This window comes from Peromyscus leucopus, chromosome 5 (assembly GCF_004664715.2).
Source record: "Peromyscus leucopus breed LL Stock chromosome 5, UCI_PerLeu_2.1, whole genome shotgun sequence".
NCBI classification, from domain to species: Eukaryota; Metazoa; Chordata; class Mammalia; order Rodentia; family Cricetidae; genus Peromyscus; species Peromyscus leucopus.
The window spans coordinates 4862071-4883346 of record NC_051067.1 but is presented as its reverse complement, the minus strand read 5'-3'; the positions used below and the strand labels follow the sequence as shown (position 1 = coordinate 4883346).

General features: G+C 44.4%; 1 protein-coding gene across 2 annotated transcripts in view; it reads left to right on the top strand.

The window, feature by feature from the left end:
* Ntrk2 (neurotrophic receptor tyrosine kinase 2) overlaps positions 1–21276 on the top strand; it is a 342416-nt gene that overhangs the window by 168434 nt on the left and 152706 nt on the right. The gene's annotated exons all lie outside the window — the stretch shown is intronic.

The window sequence follows — 21276 nt, the reverse complement described above, 5'->3', positions numbered from 1 at the left end:
AGATGTGTAGTGATTACAGCAGCAGGGCTGGGATGTAGTTTGGTAGGCAGGGTGCTTGCCTGGCATGTGTGAAGCTCTGGGTTCAGTTGCCAGCACTGGATAAGCTGTGCATTTGGCTCACACCTGTATCCCCACTGCTTGGGTGGTAGAGCCAGATGAAATTCAGGTTATTGTGGTTTGAATAGGAATGGTACCCACAGACTCATAGATTTGAATGCTTGGTCACCGGGGAGTGGTACTATTAGGAGGGTGGCCTTGTTGGAGTAGGCGTGCTTTATTGGAGGAGGTTTCTGAAGATCAAGCCAGGCCCAGTGTCTCTCTCTCTCTGCCTGCTGATCCAGACGTAGAACTCTCTGATCCTTCTCTAGCACTGCCTGCCTGCATGCCATCATGCTTCCCACCATGACAATAAGTAAGGCAGTCTCAGTGAAACGTTTTCCTTTATAAGAGTTGCCATGGTCATGGGGTCTTTCTAGCAATAGAAACCCTAACTAAGACAGTCATCCTGGGCTACATGGTGAATCTGAAGTCAGCCTGGAATATGTGATATCTATCTCAAAAAGATAAAAAGAAATGGTTTGCTCAGGATGCCATAACAAAATGGGGAAGCAGGGTGGATTAAACACCAGACATTAGTTCTCTTGTGATTCTTTCTGGAGGCTACAAGTTTGTTAAAGCATTTGCCATGGCAATCCCTGTCCTGGTTTACAGATAGCCATCTTCTTGCTATGTCTGCATGTGGCCTGTTCTTCATGGTTCCTGGTGTGGTGGTTTGAAAGAGAACATCCCCCACAGGCTCAGATATATTAGCTCAGATATATGAACTCCTGGTCCACAGTGGGAGGTGCTGTTAGTGGAGAGTGTGGAACCGTCTAAAGGTGTCGGGCTGGAGGGAGCACATCCCCAGGGGTGGATTTGGGTGCTTATAGCCTCACCCCTCTCCCTGTGCAGTCCGTGCTTCATGCTTGCATTGAGGATGTGCGATCACAGCTCCCTTCTCAGGTGGCCATGACGGCAGCTTTCTGTCACGCTTCCCTGCCAAGACGGACTTGTAGCATTCCGGAAGCATGAGTTTGGTTGTGGAGCTTTAGTACAACAATTGGTACATGGCTGAGGAGCTCTGGTGTTTCTAAGGACCCCAAATCCTATTGAATTAGGGGTAGCTGTCATGATCCCTTATCTCTAAATATAGTCATGTTAGGGGTGATACTTTCAACATAATTTTGTGTGTGCAAAGGTCAGTCTATAATAAGCAACAAAATTTAATCTCAGCAAGTCTAGTTAATCTTGAATGAGATTTTAGGTCAAATTATTTTGTTTTTGTTTTTGTTTTTTCTGAGAATAATGTGCTTAAGTAGCCTCTAACAGACACTATGAGGAATATTCAGCCATATATTCATCATGCTGCATCCACTTAACTACATGAATTGGAGGACCAGGAAGATTCCTTGAGACATTTGGTTTTGGGTTTACTACTGACAATCACCAGGCACTAACCTTCTTAGAACACAGCTTTTGGTAGTAATTTAATAGAAAATTAGGATATCTTCAAGAAAGCCAAAGACCTGAGATGAAATCAGTCCCTGGACATCCTAAACAGCAGTAGTGGGGTGCAGTTCAGTTACCCACTTTTTCTTTCCAAGTCATCTCTGACTTAAAATCTGTCAAATTGCCCCCAAATAACAAAGATATACAGTTAATAGATTCTATTGCATTGCTTCAAAGAACAGTCTAGAAGAAGAGCTCAGGAAATATGGCTGACACAGTGGTTCCTTTCAGAGATAGGCATGGGCTTCTCAGAGAATGATATGCATGATTTTTTTTTTTTTTGCTTTTCAGCATGAATTATGAGTTTTTAAAATAATGTTCTTATTTTTTGAGGAGTTCACACTTCTCAAAAAATATGTATTTTGATCCTGTGTATCCCTCTCCCAATTCCTCCCAGATCCACCTCCCCCTCTCAATCTCTATCCATCCAAATTCCTGCACACTCTTTCCCTCCCCACCACCCTCTCTTCTCCCTCCTCCCATCAAGTCCAGTTTGTGTTGGATGACCAGTCTTGAGCATGAGGCCTGACTTGGAGTGTGGTCAGTGCACCAGGTGTCTCACCATTGAAGAAGATGGACTTTGCCTCCCCAGCAATCAAATGCCAATAGGTCCTGAGCTAGGGGCAGGGCTTTGTGCTTGCCTCCCCTTCTCCGTGCTGGGATTTGGTCTGACTTAGCTTGTACAGGTCTTTGCACGTGAACATTACTCTGAGGTTGTATATGCATCTGCTCCACTGTGTCTGGAAAACTCTACTTCTTGAAGCCTCCTATTCCCTGAACTTACAGTCTTTTCTCTCCCTCTTCCAAGTGGGTCCTGGAGCCTTGAGGACAGGGATGCAATACAGACATCCCAGGTAGTGCTGAACATTCCAAAGTCGCTCATTCTCTGCATGTTGACCAGTTCTAGGTCTCCAAAGAATCTTCTCTGATGCCAGTTGAGTGATGCATTGATCTATGGATAGAGTAATATATCATTTATGGCTAAGTTAACTTAGCAGAATTATAATACTAGGTTTTCCCCTAGGGCCCATGAGCTTTCTAGCCTCAAGATTCTTAGTCTCATTGATAGTGTAAGACATGGATTCCATTTTGTGGAGCCAGCCTTAAATCCAATCAAAAACTGATTGGTTACTATAAAAATCCCTATATTTCTACAGGTGTTAATGAGTTTAAGATGATTTACTTGGAACTTGACTACTGAAGAAGCCATAACTCCTAAAACATAAAAGATCATTTCTTTTCCTGTCGTACAATTCACAAAGTCAGAGGGGCTCTACTCACATAACTGTCTCTGGAGCCAGGAGCTCGGGATACTGCTGTCTGGACATGAGGCTTTGTGGGTCATCCTGGCGGGGGCAAGAAGAAGTTAGGCAGCCTGTTGTGTCTTAAACTTCTACCTGGAATCCACGTGCCATGTCTGCCCACTTTGCATAAGCATATACAAAGAGCAGAGTGGGGAGGTGAGGAGTCCAGGTCTCTGCAGAGAAGAGAGGTGAGAAGTTGGATATCTAGCCCAGCCATGGGCCCATGTATGCTGAATTTGGCTTTTCAATAAATACTATAAGGTGCTGGTTGGAATCCACCCATCGTTCCTCTTTTTAATTAGCTCTTTATAGAATGCCTAAATTTAACCAGGCCCTATATTTGATACTTGGAATGCAGTAGGGAGACAAGATTAAAATGTATATATTTGCTTATAACACACAGTAGGGGGAATTTAGAACAACTAGGTAGATAAACAAATCTTGGAGACCAACTGTGACAGGCAAAGAGCGGGAGTCTCTGAAATACTGGAACCAGTAGACAACCATAAGGCAGTTTCTACTGCTGTTTGTCTCCTTTAAAACATTTCATTAGGGTGTTGAGACATTTATTGAGCATATACATGTGGAAAGTACCTGAGCTGATTTTACTGTAATTGTTATGAAGCTCGTGGGAAGAAATAAGGAGTGGAGCAGCATAGAGTCCTTATACTCTAATAGGAGAAGTAGAATTGTATAAATACAGTGAACTATGTGGTATTTACCCCGAGAAACAGCCAAAATGTCCATTAATTTATTGTTTTATTTGAAGGACAAAGAAACATTCCACAGAGGGGTGATGTGGTTAGTCTGCTGTTGTTACATTTGTGTACTGTCTGGCACCTCTCAGACAGTCAATGGGTAGGTTTTGAGCAAATTAATAATGAATAGGAAGAGTCATGGCATGTTTACTTGAAGAGTGCAGACTGGTATCTGGGAAGTTTTAACAGAACTCACAGCTGACAAGCTGGGGTCAGATCGTGTGGCCAGGTCACACCTTGAAGTGTCTTTGACAGTTTTAGACTTTGTTCTCCTCTTGGGTGTCTAGGAAGGTTTCATGAACACATCAGCTCACAAATCACTGGGATATCTCTAATTGGGGACAGTGACTGTAGTGCCTGCGTACCAGAGGGGAGGTTCACAGACAGCCTAAGTGATTGTAGTGTGTCTGTAAAGAAATGGTGAATCTGACATAGTCCCAGGACGTAGAGTCTGAATCCAGTTCCTGATGTGATGGTGGCGATAATAATGATGATGGCCATGACAATGGAGACATTGAAGACAATGGTGATAGTTTTTTATTCCACAGTAGAAGGAATGACCTGGTCAGACAAAGTCTGCTTTTTGGAGAGTGTCAGATAAACTAGGAGAGAAAGGGTTTGGTAGACCTTTGCATAGGCAGCCTGAGATTTGTCTTTAACAGGTTCTAAATTATCTAGAATAAATTCCAACCTCGCTACACTCTAACCTAGGTCTGGGCTTCTCAATTCTGTTATCACTGGTGTCTTAGAGTTTCAGTTCTTCACTGTGTGAACTGTTCTGGCATCTCGGATCTTAGGTTCTAGACTGTGGGGTATGTTCCAGGCATTGTGGATGTTGGGTTCTATACCACAGGAACATCTGTAGGTATTGTGGATCTCAGGTTCTATACCATGGGAATGTCTCTAGGAATTGTGGATCTGGGGTTCTATACCATGGGAATGTCTCTAGGCATTGTGGATCTTGGGTTCTATACCATGGGAATGTCTCTAGGCATTGTGGATCTTGGGTTCTATACCATGGGAATGTCTCTAGGCATTGTGGATCTTGGGTTCTATACCATGGGAATGTCTCTAGGCATTGTGGACCTCAGGTTCTATACCATGGGAATGTCTCTAGGCATTGCGCATCTCATGGGAATGTCTCTAAGCACTGTGGTGATTTAGCAGCATTTCTGGTCTCACACCATTGCATGTGCATAATGCATACCCTCCACTTCACCCCAGCATGAGGACACCCCAAAATGTCTCAAGAATTTATGATTTTCCTCTGGAGGCACAATCACCCCCATCTGAGATTTCCTGACATAAAGAGTCAGTTTTGATATTTTTTTTTTCAGAAAATCCACCACCCTTAAAGAACACCTTGGCCATTTAATGGGAAAGAGTAAAGCAAGAAATCCTCTCATGGGTCTGGGTTTCTTTTACTGACCATCTGTAGCCACCTCAAGTGACACAGCAGAATAGCTAGACTGTTCAACTGGCACTTTGTTTTAAACATTAGGTTTTCATTCTGTTCTTTTTTTGTTATTTTATTCAACACTTGGCTTTATTAGTGCATGTAATTCTGTTTGTTCTGTTTCATGGTGAAGACTCAAGGAAAGGGTGGTCCGCAGTGAGTTTAACCACCTTGGCTGCTGTGTCGGCCTCACACGTTTTCTGACTCAACAGGAAAGATTGTCTTGTAATGGCTGGGTACCTCCCTGTGCACAGTTGTCTCCTGTAAAATCCCATCATGCACCACAGAAAGCTCCCTGGGTGGTGCCCTGCATTAGCTGCAGCAAACGATAATACAGAGGGACTAAAAACAAATTTCTGTGTTATGGGTACAATCTCAAGAATATAATCACAAATATCAAAATGACAAACGAAAAGGCAAGATGGTAAAGGCAGTAAGCAATAGCACGAGGGTCACAGTGCGGGATCTTCCTTCCCCAGGCTCTCACTCGGTGACAGTGCACTATGACCAGTCTGAGCAAGTCCTCCAGGTCTGATTCACTGTTTGGGTTCTCCATGGAAACCAAGTCTCAAGGGAATTTGTCATAAACCATTTGCCAGGCACTGTGGGCTTGTCATTCTCTTAGAGGGCCAGTAATGTCACTTCTAAAGCAAGTCCTTTGTGAAGCCTTTGCTCTAAATTACTAACCAGTGCTGCTTTGATGAGAAGGGAATTGGAATGTTTGTGAAGCCAGCATTAAGACGGGGTCAGCAGGAAAATGTGTGTGTGCAGACAGACGTCACCCGCCTTCCCTCAGGGAGCTTGTGACAGCTGAAAAAATGTTTTCAGAGCACTCTGAGCTCTCACTGGGGTGGTACAGGAGAGAGGCCATGCTTTGATTCCAGTCCCTCGTGCCTGTCACGTCTTATTATTAGGCAGAGGCTGACTGACCCTCCTTCAGGCCCACGCCTGGAGAATAAGGACCCAGAACAACGGTCCCACCTTGCACTCATGATGGAGGGCTATAGTTTTTGTTATGGAGCCCTCTGGAATTTGCAGTTGATTTGAAAAACCCAGCACTTTGTATAACTTAATTGTGAGCTGGAAGAGGTGAACCCTGCTGAATTTTCTTTGAAATAGTCCACATGTTCAAAATGAAAAAGAAAAATATCTGCCAACCATTTTTCTTCAAAATTAGTTGTTTGAAATACAGGACTGGGACACCTTGCTGTGCTTCAGATAAGACTAATTTCATCTATTCTCGCTTGAGGCTTCTGGACTTTAAATCTATGGGCTCTTAGGTTTTTATTTCCGCTTTTTGTTTGTTTGTTTTTTAAACATGGCAATAAATGCTGACCAAGTTCCCCTAATTAAAGTAGTATCTAATCTCTAATAAGCGCCTGTCATGTAGCAAGCATTAATAAGCATCATTTTAAAGATTGCTTCTGCAGAGCACAGGCTCTCCTCTTAAGATGGGAACAATGACCTGAAAGAATCTGAAGATCATTTTTCCAGAGAAAATCTAGGCCAGTTGACTGAATGCTTTTCTTTAAATTGCACATGAGCTCATATTTCCCAGATACCAGGCTCAGGGAAACAATATAAGGCCAGATGCCAGTATTTTCAGTGTGTGTCCATAATTTTTATAAGAAAGGTTTACTCTAGATCATACTGGTCCTTTCTTGTGGTGTCTGGAGAAAGCCAAACACCTTGGCATCTTGTCTAGTATCTATATTCCATGTCACTGTCTGGAGTGCTGGCTCCTGGGTATTTCTCACCTTTAAATGCTGAAACCCCTCAGTACATATAGGAGACCTGCTCAGGATCATGTGGATACCAAGGTCCTCAGAGCTCCTGTCTCTTTTACACAAAAGCACATGGTATTTGTACCTAACCTTAGCACAACCCTCTGTATACTTTAATCATCTCTCTCGATTATTTATATGGTCTAATATAATGTAAATTCTGTATAAATATTATCATACTATAGTGTTTAAGTAATAATGACCAAAATATATTCAGAACATATATATATATATATATATATATATATGTGTGTGTGTGTGTGTGTGTGTGTGTATTGTGTATATATGCATGCATATCTTCAGCTTATGGTTGGTGCAATTCTCAAGTGCAGGACCCACAGATTCAGATGACAAGCAGTACTGTGTTCAGTGGCGTCCCTTCGTAGGTTCACAGTGAACCAGGTAGCTACTGTATTAGCAAAGCATAGTGGTTTTGTGTTGCTTTGTCATTTATACATTGGCATTTTCCTTGCACTTTTATATTTGATACTGTTGTGTTTTAGAAAACTTTGTTGCTCTCATCAGTCCTAAGAACACTGATTGTCTGTGCCAGCTCTGGAGATGGTGGTAAATCTCACAAGCAGGTTCCCTGTAGCAAAGGTTCTTAGTGTCCCAGACATGTCCCCCCAGCCGCCACCATCCTTGTGCAAGTGGAACATCTTGTCTCCAAAGCGCTTAATGTTTTACATTTTGTATTTTTTTTCAGTTTTAGAATATTTGCACATGCATAATGAGACATCCTAGAGATGGAATCTAATTCCAGACACAGAATTTATTTATGTGTCACATACATTGTACACACATAGCCCGATGATAATTTTATTCAGTATTTTTTAGTGTACCTGCATTTTGGTTGTTTTGGGCCTGAACATGGCATCTTCTATGTGGTTCTTCCCTTCTGAGAGGCCAATTCTGATTTTGGAGCATTTCAAATGTCATGCTTTGGAGCAGGGTGGACTAACCTGTAGTGGCAAGCTCCTCATGACTGCATAGAGACTTTCTCTTCACCAGAAGTTCCCAGCCAATAGTAGATGGCAGCTGGAGGGAAATGAACTAATTTCTGTGACTCTGAGGTAGACACTGCATCATTGTTTCAGTCTTCAAATGGGGATGAAACACAGAGAGTGAATACAGCAGGGTTCGGAGGGGCTCAGACCAAAGTGAAGAGGCTGGGTATGACATTTGCCCCGGCAGCTGGAAAAGACAAATAACAAAAATGGGGTACAGAAAGCATGGGGCACCCCATTGGTTCTTCCCTAGGAAACTTGAGAGAGAAGGAGGTGGGCAAATCACAGATCCTAGAGCGATAACGAGGAGCTTACAAAACTCTAACAAGAAGCTGCTGAAGGGTTGCAATCATTGTTTTAAACCTGGAAATGATTATTCCCGAAGCACCATGGGAAAGAGACTACAGGAAGTTGGAGAAATACAGGGAGGCTGAATCAGAAGGTCAGTGAAAGAATGGGAGGGAGGGAGGGAGGGAGGGAGGGAGAAAGGAAGGGAGGAAGAGAGAGAGAGGAGGAGGAGGAGGAGGAGGAGGAGGAGGAACAGTTCTCAACACTAAGCACAGCTGTTGACAGAGCCTGGGTTTAAGTCAAATATAAACACAGAAGACCTGTCTAATCATCTCTTTGTCTTACTAGTACTTTTCTGTAGTTAGTGGCTCTTTGCATGTTGGAGTAAGAAGTCACTTGAAACATGATGAAACCTTCATCTCCAGAATAGTGTGGATATGAACAGACACCAAATTTTGAATTTGAGGTTTTGGTACTTTATGGTGATATTTTATTTGTGCTGAAATGTGGTAATATTTTATTTGTATGTTGATAAATAAAGTTTGCCTGGAGATCAGAGGAAATAGCAAGCCATTTTAAGTAAACACAAGTCAGGCAGTGGTAGCACACGCCCTTAATTTGATCATGTGGCAGGCAGGGTCTCTGTGTGTTCAAGGCCACACTAGGGAACAGAGCCAAGCATGGTGACACATTCCTTTAATCCCAGTACCAACCATAGAGACCTGGAGGTCTGTAGAGACAGGCAGTGACAAGGAAGTGAGGTAGCTGGGCTAAGAGCCAATGAGAGGGCAGAACAGCAAGGCAATAAATGCGGGGTTGGGGGGGTAGACAGGAAGTAGCTCACTTTGGAAGCTTCGGCATGGAGAGGTAAGGTTAGTTGGTGACTCTCACTATTTCCCTGATCTCTAAGGCTTTCACCCCTGTATTTGGCTCCATGTTTTTTATTTAATAAGACTGCTTAGAAATTTGTCTACAGCTCTTGGGGAACTGTCAAGAAGGCTTGGAGTTGATAAAAGCTCTACTGATACATATGCATGTCTTTATCTATGTGCCTCAGTCAGGGTCAGCACCTACTGTTGTCAATATGCTCAGAGTTGAAAATGGGTCAAACGTGTTGATTCTCGCACACGGATCAGTTGGGGCTGAGTGTGATTGCCCCCTGGAGAGCTCTGAGCTGGTTTTCTCTTCTGTCCACACTCACACGTAGTTCTTCCTTGGAACACCCCAGGTGATCTTCGAGTCATAAATCCCTAGTTTGCCTGTGTACCGTCTTCGTCCTGGGCCAGCTGAAGGGCGGCTGGCAGGTGGCAAGCGGGACGACTTTGGAGGGCCAGGCCTTCCACTGGCTGGAACTGGATTATGCAGCGGCAGCTACTGCAGGCAGCTAAGACAGTCTTAAGGGACAAGAATGAAAGGAAAATGTCTATTTCAAGGATTTAAGCCATGACACTTCTTCTTTGTCATAGAAAAACTTTTAAAAAATATGCATGTGGGTGTTTTGCCTGCATGTATGTATGTGCACCATGTACATGTAGTACCCATGGAGACCAGAAGAGGGCGTCAAAGCCCCTGACACTGGAGTTACAGATATCTGTGAGCTACCATGTGGTTACTGAGAACTAAATCTAGGTCCTCTGGAAGATCAGCCAGTGCTCTTAACTGCTGAGTCATTTCTTCAACCCTGAGGACTGTTTGATGATATTTTTCTTAGAGATAGTGAGAATAAATGAAATTGGAAGTTTAGAGGAAGAAATGGCTCAAGTGAAGGTTGATGGGGAGGAAGTACTCTTTATGCGGCGATGTTCAGAATCAGTTCAACTCCACACAAGTCCTCCTCCTAGTCTCGGATGGGACTTCCCTTTACAATGCTTTTGTTCACAAGTATGAGATAAGGAGGAACTGAAGTGGGAACTTGGCCCTGAACTACACTCTTCTGAGACCAGAGGAGCTGGAATTAATTTGAAGCCAGCTGTTTAGTTAGTGGAGTGCAAGTCAGCCAGGAAGGAAACCATCATCAGTGTGACCCTTTGCCTCACCTCTCTTCCACGCTAGTGGCCGGCATCCCACTGTTTGGACTAGTCACTAGTCCATGCTCCTTGAGACGCCTTCACTGTTCTCGGCTCCCTCCCTGTGCCAAAGCTGCCTCCTTCCTGTGCCCTCTGTGAGTAGGCACAGCCTCAGGAAGTGGATATGAGGGACATGTCTTCTGCCTACTAGTACCTTCATCTGCTCCCCAAAAGTAGTGGGCATGTTATTCTTGGGGATGGAGGATGGAGAGGTAACAGCAGAAAATTTGATAACAGTAAATTTTAATTTCTGCAGAGTTCTAAGGACTGGAAACTAGTGATTTTTTTCTCTTCACATACAAATATACAAATGGGATTTTTCTGAAATATAAAAGGCAATCAGGAAACTGGGGTGTCTTGAGGTCAGAACTTTTGGAACGCTGATGCAGAGGGCTTGCGTGGCCAGGATCTACAGGGACAGTCAAGTTTCTTCCATTTGCCCATTTCTGGCTCCTTTCTCCAGCTTTCACTTGGGTTATGAATATTCCTTTTTCAACTTACTAAATCCTAACTATTTCCTTGGAGAGATGTTTGAAAAACTAATCTTTCTTGCTGTTTATTTTATTTCATCTTAGTTCTGTCTCAGAGTTGCTGAGGTATTGATGTATTATTCCCCACCCCACCACTTTGGCCAGCTTTTTTCAAAATCATTAGGGTTTAACTGGTTAATTTCCTAATAGAATCCAAATGGGGCAGATTCCTAATGCTGACTGTACCTATACTTTTAAGGGGGCCCTTCATTTTACTGTGGACAAAATGTCTCTTATTAAACAGAAAATAAAAGGTTGCTGGGCAGACCCCAATCCCCATGGGTGGACCACCACAATAAAAGGAGAGCATTGCTTCTGTTTTAAGATTACTGCTTCAATCCATCAAAAAGGAGCAGTTGAATGGCCAGAGCTTCTGGGAGAATGGCAGCCACTTCATCTCTCTGAAGCTCTTGTATTTCCTTGGCCTTGGCCTCGGAGGCACCAAAGCTTGTATTGTCTCCATTGTGACTGTGGCCCTCCTATAGGGAGCCTAGACATCAGCAAGTCAGGAATAAGCTTACCCAAATTTAGCCTCAGTTGGGTACTCTTGTTTGTGTTTGTGAATAAAAACAAACAGGGAATGAGTCATCCAGACCTCACTTCCCTTCTCTAGTTCCCTAAAGGCCCTGAGCTTTGACTGTCCTGAGCCCCAGACCTGCCAACCTGATGCTTCCCAGGTTTAGTCAGCTTTCTGTCTCCATAACAAAGCCCCTGAGGGATCAGTTTAGAACAGGTTGACTGACTCATAGCTGTAACGGATCCCATCCATCTTCAGTGGCCAGTGGGAGGACATTGCACAGCATATCCCTTCAAGAGTGCATGGCTGAGCAAAATTGCTCACCCCTTGGTAGGGAGTAGAAAGCCTGAGGTGCCACAGTTCTCTAAAGGACATACTCACAAACAACCTAAAGTTCTAGCCTTAGGCTCCACCTCTTAACAGTCCCACCATCTCCCAGTAGCTGTGCTCCAGGGACCCTGTGGACACATAGGCCTTTGGGACATTAAAATCTAAATTAAAGCAGTCTCTCTCCTTTCCTCCCAAACACCTAAGTAGGGATTTTTACCCTAAATGTGTAGCTGGAAGTTTCTCCGGTGTCCTGACCAGTCCTGCAGCCACTCAGACCCAAGTAAACACACAGAGGCTTATATTATTTACAAACTGTATGACCTATGGGTCAGGCTTCTTGTTAGCTAGCTCTTATAACTTAACTCAGCCCATAACTATTAATCTATGTATTGCAACATGTCCCATGGCTTTACCTGCATCCCATTACATGTTGCTCCTTGTACAGTAGTTTGGCGTCTCTCCCAGCTCTCCTTTCTCCTTTCACTATCTCTCTTGAATTTTCCCACCTGACCCCATCCTGCCCTGCTATAAGCCAATGCAGCTTTATTTATTAGCCAATGAGAGCAATACATATTCACAGCATATAGAAAGACATCCCACAGCATAAATGTCTTATCTGGGATTTGTGTCTTAGAAGCAGCTTCACTTTAGAGCTATGAAGTTGTTTCTGTCCCAAGTTCCTTCGGGACTCTATGGACAGTGCCATCATATACCTCACTGTCTTCAGCTGGAAGCATCGTGATTCCCTCCTTGACTTGTAGTCAGTCACTGGTTCTCTAACTCTGCGCATCTCCTCTTCACTGTCCCACTTCCCCACACCCAGGTCAGGCTATAGTTTTCCCCAGACTTCATTTCTCTTTAAACTTCTTGGCCAGTTTCTTGTTCTTTGTCTTTCTCTCTCATAATTCTGACTCTATCCTGCAGCCAAAATGATCTGTCTAAGATGAACGGATCCAGTCTCTTTCTGGCCTGAGATTGCTGACACTTCTGTATTGTTTCAGGTCTAGCATCCAAATGTGTTGGCAGTGCAGTGTGCCATGCATGGAGCATTGACGGCAGGCTCACGGTCACCTGGCTGGTGAGAGCTGCGTCTGCTCCTGCCACCGAATGTCTCCAGTGACTCAGAAACCTGGAGAAAGGATTCAAAGCTCAAAATCTTCAGTGTGGCATCTACCAAAAGCAAATTGCAAATACCCAACTTTCTGTATCCCCACTCTGTGCTTGGCTAATTCTGATCTGTGCTGTAGAATCCAGAAATAGGTCTCCTGAAACCTCATCTTTCCTCTAGGAAGGATTGGCTTCTCCTCCTCTGAGTCCCCCTGTCCCCAACGTTGAAGTACTTCTAGGGTGGCTCTCTTTCCACCAAAAGCCCCTCCAGGCAAACATTGAAGCTATTATTCTTTGAAGTCTCTGCCCTGCCAGTTGGATAAATAACTACTCCATAGACAACCCAATTAATTACAGCATCCCAAAATTTGGTGAATTTTGGCAACTCTGAATATGGGAAAGGCAATTTAAAAAGACTGAAGAAAACCCAGTTCTCAGAACAGATCCCCATCTGATGTTACAGTGTGGGGTAACTGAGTGTATCAGCATCTTTGATCTGACTCCTTGCCAGCATCTTCAGGTGATCTGTAATCTAGGAAAGATATTGCTGAAGATCAAGTGGGTATTGAAGGGGCTGAACAAGAGGCATGCCTACACTTTTCTTATCTAGAATGTTCTTTGATGGACCCTTGCAATGCAGCACCCTGCAAGAAGCAGGGTGGTAATGATTTCAGGGGTGCAGACAGAAGGAGACAGCTTGCCAAATCTCTGCTCAGTAATGTGGAACTACATGAACGGCAGAGAGGAAGTAGGAAGTGGCTCGCCCCTCAGCTGCATGAATGACAGAGAGGAAGTAGGAAGTGGCTCGCCTTTCACTTGCACATTGGGCTAGAGCTCAGCTATAGACTCCTCACTCATGCATTGTTGGTAAAAGTGAGACTTGATATAGCTCAAAGCCATTCTGACTAAGCTTGTCCTCAGTAACAATTTTATTTATAACAGGATTTTCCCGACTACAGTGATGCTTGAAAAGGGGGTGAGCACCTCAGATGTGTAAGGGGTTCAATGCCACTGTGTTTATTGTAAGTTAATGGACAGAAATAATCCCGAATTGTACAGTGAGAGATGAATGTTGACCATTAGTGGGGCTCTGTAAAAAGAAAAGTAAGCCGGGCGGTGGTGGCACACTCCTTTAATCCCAGCATTTGGGAGGCAGAGGCAGGCGGATCTCTGAGTTCGAGGCCAGCCTGGACTACAGAGTGAGTTCCAGGAAAGTCTCCAAAGCTACCCAGAGAAACCTTGTCTCAAAAAAAAAAAAAAAAAAAAAAAAAGTAACTGGAAAAGAAAACAGTCTTGAAAAATGCAATCTATGATTTCACTTTTAAAAAGGTAAGTCAAACAAATATTGAGGTGCAGAGGAGATCGTTTGGTGGTAGAGCCCTGGGTTTGATCCTCAGCACCATCCGAGAAACAAATGCATAGACTACCTCAAAAATGACCGGGAGGAAAATGAACCTTCTGAGTAGAGTTGGTCATGGCAAGTCCATGAGCATGACACTGTTGGACCAGACTCTCTAATGAGTGAAACTCAGTGCCTGTGCAAAGGATCTTTATCTGGTTTTGCATTGTGGCTAAGCTTTCATTCTGGTTTCTAAAATTTGGAAGGAAGTATTCAGATGAACTTCAACTATTTGTGAAAGTCATTGTGACTTTCACCAATTGTGAGCTTCAACCATTGTGAAAATCAGCACCTGCTTAAGGCCCTAGGGTTTATTTTCCTGTGCCTCAACAACTAACTAGCAACCTGGATAATTAGTGAAATAAGTAAATATCAGCTTAGGCTGCAAGCCTGGCACACAGGATTCCAGGAAGATAAGGCTGAGCTTAAGCCTGGAACAATCTGGGCAGCAGTTCTGTGAAAGCCTCGTTGAGAGTGCAGGAAGATTTTACCTGCAGTTCCACTTCACTTAGTTCTTGAACCGGGTCTTTTTTTTGAACAGAGTCCCAGAGCAAAGAAGCACATGACTTAGGTTACCTCTGCTCCCTTAATGGCCCACAACTATAGATTTTTATGTGGTACAGAAAATACTTTCAAACCCAGAGGTTCCCTATGGTAACAGTTGAGTCCAAGAAATAGATATTTACTGTGCCTTCAGTTGCTGGAGACCCTCCGACAACAGGTCCCGCCTACATGTGTCCAGTAGAGTCTGGTGCTGTAAGGGCTGCCTGCTGCCCATCGCACAGTGACTCAGTGGCAGACATGCATGTAGCATTCCAGTATCCCCAACTGCCCCCAGAGTCAGCTCCCCCTACCTAGGAATTTTGTGTTGCTTTCTATTGCCTCTCTCAGCTTCAGGTAAGATCTGTTTTCTCTCATTATTTCCCCACATTGCTGCAAAGCTGTGGCGCATTTGTCAAACACGTTGTGTGTCCTCACCCCCCACGGCTGTCCTGCTGGATGATTCAACGTGAGGGAAGGATTTCGCCACTTAAGGGGAAGGAAGAAAGTGAGGGAGAAGAGCCGTTAGCCCCAGGCTTGGGTCATTTCCTTGGAAGACAGGTTGCTGCCTCTTTCTGATGTGAACTTCTATGTTCTCAGGATGAAATACAAGTGTTCACACAGGAATCTGGAGCCCGGCTTCCAGTGCTGAGAGAAAGTCTTGGTCTCAGTGGTTTTTATTTTTTAAAATTTTTTTGGGGGTGGGGTGTGTTATTGAGTGGGTGGGGGTGTGTTATTGAGTCATATGACTAAGATCAGTCCACCTTCTCCAGTTTCCATCTCTCTTTCGAAGTTTATTTTGTGTTTTGTTGTGGTTTTCAAATGTTTCATGGTTTGGAATTGGGGAAGTCAAGACAAGGTGTGGGTGAGGGGTAAGCTGTCGCTCCTCCTCTGGCTTTACTGGGCTTTTGTAGCTTGGCTCCACAGAACCTGCCTGGGTTCTCTCTCTATCCACTGGTCTCAGGATCTCTCTCTCTATTCATTGGTCTTTGACTTATTTTCTGTCTTCCCAGTTTTAGATTTGTTGAAGTGAAAGACCCAGCTTATTGTTTTCTAGAAGAGGCATTACTTTTGCAAACTCTGTGGAGTAAGTAGGTTTGCACGAGGAAGCTGACTTGTTTTGAATGCAGCGGGCATGCCAGCTGCCGTCTCTGCTCTAGGCAGTAGTGGCTTTTGAAGGTGAAAGACACAGACTAGAACCACACCAGGGCCACAGTGTAGGGCACAGTTGGCTGAATGGGCAAGCTTGGGCAAGTCTGGCTCTTAACTTTGTTCTGTTGGCTATGATGCAATAGAATTCCAAACTGGTAAATTAGCTGTTCATTTATGGTGATTTTTTTTTCTCAAAAACAGACTTCCACATCCAGACACTGTGATTTGTGCTTGATTACATTCTGTTCCTTGCATTCAGCCTGAACGCGGACAATAGAAATGCAGAGCCTGTAGCACGTGCAGTGAATGCAGATGGTAGGGCTCATCATCAGGACCCAAATCAGGTGTGATCTCTCAGGACCTCCACTCTGCTTGGTGTGGGCACAAAGACAAAGAATAGGAATTACATGGAAGGCACGAAAAGACGGTTTTCTATTATTCTTGTAGATTTCCAAGATCTGAGCATCATGGGCAGACTCTTTTGGTTGCTGTTCCTTTTTGTAGCAAGGTTGGATATAGGTAAAATTCCGAAGTAGTGGGTACAGATGTGTTTAAAAAGCCACCCATTTCTGAGCTGTCTGTCCTGCATTTGTTTAGCCCAGCCATATAAGGAAGGCTGTTTCCTTCCTTCCTTCCTTCTTCCCTCCCTCCCTCCCTCCCTCCCTCCCTCCCTCCCTCCCTCCCTTTCTCTCTCTCTCTCTCTCTCTCTCTCTCTCTCTCTCTCTCTCTCTCTCTCTCTCTATTTATTTACTTACTTATTTAAGACAGGGTTTCTCTGTGCAACAGTCCTGGCTGTTCTTGAACTCACTTTGTAGACCAGGCTAGCTTTGAACTCACAGAAATCTGACTGCCTTTGCCTTCCAAGTGCTGGGATTAAAGTTGTGCACCACCACTGCCTGGTTGAAGTCTGTTTCCTTTATCTTTTTAACCCTGATGTGGGACCTTATCCAGTTAAATGTTCTCTAGCAGTGTCTGTCCAGTGATCTGAAAATGACCAGGGGACCAAGCTCAGGCTTGGTCACTCCTTCTCTAACCTCAAAGATTCTGATGCAAAACCTCTTACCAAATTGGAGGGAAAGTAGACAGAGGACCAAGCTCCAGTATCATGGGGCACTAGGAAGCTCCCAAAGGGCACATTTCAGAAATAGCCCATCCTTTCCAGGGGCATCAGAGAGTTTTCCACTCCAGGGTAGTCCATAGTGTTCCTCATGTTTCAGGGATGTGTGTGCCAAGCAAGGAAGGTGAGCATTCTCCCTCTGCAGTACTGGAGGATGGTGTCTTCCTTCCCCTAAGGAGCTAATCACTGTACCCACCTCAATACATTCTAGACACCTTTAACCACAGAGGTGTGCTTGCCCTTAGAGATGTTCAAAAGTGTGTTGTACCCTCCTAAGTGGCAGCATAGACTGTTCTTGAGAATGTCCCAACTATAGCCCAGTAGAGACTTTTGTTATATTCATCACGTGAGGTGATACTAACAGCTAGGAGAAATGACCACTGTGAAGAGAGTTCCTGACTTAGAGCTTCCAAGAGGGAATGTCATGCCATGGTGTGTGGCTGCCCGGAGACTCTCTGGCCAGTCAGTCAGGAGGTAGGAAACACAGTGCAATGAGGCCAAGAGCTTTTCTTATTGTTTTCGTGGGGAGGAACCAGGGAGGTAGATGTAGTTGCATAAATCAGCAGGCTCTGGCTTCCATGCTCTCCTGAGTTCTGTGGCATCTGGCCTTAGGGTGAAAGGTCAGGTGGGTGGTGGCCTGGAGTGAGAAGACACACAAGGTCTTGGTTGTGTTGGTCTGTGCGTGGAAGATGCACTGGTGGACAAGGCATTCACTGTCTAGAGACTAGGCAGCAGGTCCTAGGGGCCAAACACCAGCCCGTAGGAAACAGGGAAGCATGGTCAATACATCCAGTTGCTTACAAGTAGTAATCCCTCCCTCCCTCCGCTGAAGGCATTGTTGATATTGAGAAGGAAGCTTATTTCCCAGATGGCCATTTTAATCATTGGAAAATACGTTCGGTTAGACTTAGCAACGTCTAAAAATTCAAATATATAGGGTATGTTATCGGATAGCTCTGGTGAAAGAAAGCTATGTCTCTCTGTACCTCTTTTTATTTTGAAATTTATATTGAAATAAAAATGAGCTAAGGCGTTTCCATGTATACTTCCTGTTTATCAGCTTGTTATTGGAACTAACTACCCCAAACAGAGCAGCTGTGTACATTCCTAGCAATTCAAACTTTGTATTAATATTAACTAGAGTTTCACGTTCTCATATGAGTTTCTTATAACACACCATGGTGTACCTCTGACTTCTGTCTTCTTTTTTTTACATGTCTGCTCAACTGCGTGCACAGACACACAAAGACACAAATCATGAAATGTGCAGACAGGCTCCTGTCAAATTATATAGACATTCATTGTCCCCACCGGGAGCCTCCCCCCCCCCCCAACTTTCTGTGCTCTACGTTCCATTATATTAAAATGTTCATAGAAAAATGGTCTTAATTCCCACAACCTTGCCAGCCATATCAATCTTCCCGGCTTTGGAACATCACTAATGAAGGGAACAGCAGTTGAATTAATATTCCTCTGATGAATTGTAGAGGTTTGTGATGCTCCATTTGTCAACGGTGACTCTCTGCAAAGTGAAAAGGCTTTTGAAAAATTGTCTTACTTTTTACCAGTGCCAGGATGGAATTCAGGCCCTTCCATGTGCACGGTCACCATGTCCTCAGCCCTTATCCCTTTTCACTAAGTTATATGAGGGACTGACTGATCCTTAGCTAGTGCGTTAGGGAACAAGGAGTGTGCTTTGGTGGCCATAGAAGGGGAGAGAGTGAGTTCTTTGGTCAGACCCAAATTAGAGGATACTGTGTACGAGAGCTCCCGGGTGCAGCTGGCAGGTGAGTTAGAGCTGGAGTCCTGGAGAAATCTCCGTTTTCTTCTACTCAGAGCACAGCAGTCTTGTGATTCTCACAGCCTAACTGGGGCCAGAGGACAACGAGAGACAAAACCAAATGAAGCCAATGTGTTTCCTTTTTTTTTTTTGGTTTTTCGAGACAGGGTTTCTCTGTGTAGTTTTGGTGTCTGTCCTGGGTCTCACTCTTTAGACCAGGCTGGCTTCAAACTCACAGAGATCTGCCTGGCTCTGTCTCCAGAGTGCTGGGATTACAGGCATGCACTACCACAGCCCGGCACCACTATGTTTCTAACTGCTGTTGAGGTTCCAGGAGGAGTTTTGTAAGAACACATGGAATATTTGAAGGTGACAACTTCTCCATGTGTGGGGGTCAAGGTGGAGCCTGGGATCTTTTGAGAAATATGCAGCCTTGACTACACCTCCCCTGAGGGTCCTGAGGGAGCAAGCTTTGGTAGCTGGTAGCCTTACAGAAGGGAACAGCTGCTCCGGGGACCTAGCAAGGGAGTCAGTGGCAGGAAAGCTTTACTGACAAGGTCTAGAAACCCAGGCATAGCACATCTCCATTGCCATCACTGGCTAGAAGCTGAGTGATCTGGGCTTGTCAGAAATCAGATCACAGAACAGAGATGGCTGGGACTATTAGGAAGAACTTGTCCTTACAGCTGTTCTTGGCAGGATTTCCACTGTTGGCGAACCCAGATGAGCAAGACATGAGATGAGCACAACCAGTGAGCTTGCCTTGGCTTTGAGCATTGTGCGGTTTCTAAGTTGGCTGTGCGAGGACATGTTTGCAGAATCCAGCCAGAGTATATTATTAAACCCAACTTAAATGCACTCCCATTGAGAGACTGCTTTTCAAAATACTGGTAATAGCAGTAGGATTCCCCCCTACACACTTCGTTTAAGACACAACCAGCTGGGGAATGTCCGACTGTTATCACTACAAACTACAATAATCCCCATAGGGGAAAATGGATCTTGGAGTTTGGTGGGTGGATTATCGCTTTATTGAGTAGGGATTCAAGCTGTATCAGAATCCGACAAAACAACCTTTGTTTTTGTAATTGCTTTACATGGAAGTAATTAAGGATGAGGAGAATGCACAGAGGTCCTGAAGTATGCTGGGGGTTGAGGTAGGGGTGGCGTTGAAAACACACTCCCTCGGGCGGAAGTGTAACACAGGCATCCATCCCTCTTTAGCAAGCCTTTGCCTTGCCTGGGCGTCTGGCTCTGTCCTTTCACTCTGCCCTTCTTTGCTGGGTTCTTGCTCTTCCTCTTCTGCCTTCTTTGTGCGATCCATGTCTAAAAGACATGGATTTCCACGTGTGAAGTACCTAGCCGTGTGATGCTCAATGTTCTGGAGTCTTCTCACACATTTTTATCTTTCTGAATCTATTTTGGTTGCCAATTTTGGTTGACTTGAGTAGTCAGTAGATATATTGATTGGACAAAATGTAGTGGGGTGAATATAAAGGCATATATTTTGAGGTTTTGGATTAAAAATTAAATCTTTAAAATAATTAAGCTATTGCTCTAATATAAAGGGATCCCAATAATGTCATACTGTCTATTAATGTATATGAAGCACATTTAAGTTTGTAATGCATTTTCATATCCCTAATCTCACTCCAGTCCCATAAAATAACAACTGGGCATTCTCCAAACAACCCCCAATGGTAAGCATATGTAGAGCCACAAAGAAATAAGTGAAAGTATGAAGATAAGAAACTCAGATCTCCAAATGCCCAACATCACTTTAAGTCACCAGATAAACAGGTGTCCCAGATCTGTGCCTGGAGTTCAGTGACAGGGTGCTCTCAATGTGTGCATAGAACCCCAGGTCCTGACAGGGTGCTCTCAATGTGTGCATAGAACCCCAGGTCCTGACAGGGTGCTCTCAATGTGTGCACAGAACCCCAGGTCCTGACAGGGTGCTCTCAAGGTGTGCATAGAACCCCAGGTCCTGACAGGGTGCTCTCAAGGTGTGCACAGAACCCCAGGTCCTGACAGGGTGCTCTCAAGGTATGCAAAGAACCCCAGGTCCTGACAGGGTACTCTCAAGGTGTGCACAGAACCCCAGGTCCTGACAGGGTGCTCTCAAGGTATGCAAAGAACCCCAGGTCCTGACAGGGTGCTCTCAAGGTATGCAAAGAACCCAGGTCCTGACAGGGTGCTCTCAAGGTGTGCACAGAACCCCAGGTCCTGACAGAGTGCTCTCAAGGTATGCAAAGAACCCCAGGTCCTGACAGGGTGCTCTCAAGGTATGCAAAGAACCCCAGGTCCTGACAGGGTGCTCTCAAGGTGTGCATAGAACCCCAGGTCCTGGGAGCTGCATGTGCAGCTACAGAATATGGAAATGAAATTAGAACCCTCATATGTTGGTGGCAATTGACTAACAGAGCATTGTGCAGCCACTTTGTAAATGAATTTTTAAATCAGTTTAGATGCTCACAATGTTAAGCACAGGTCTTCCCTAGGATTTACCAGTCTCGCACAAGAGCAAAGGAGGCATGTGACCCCACAAAAGTGTGTGCACATGTGTTCACAGCTGGATTCTTCTTGTTAGTCA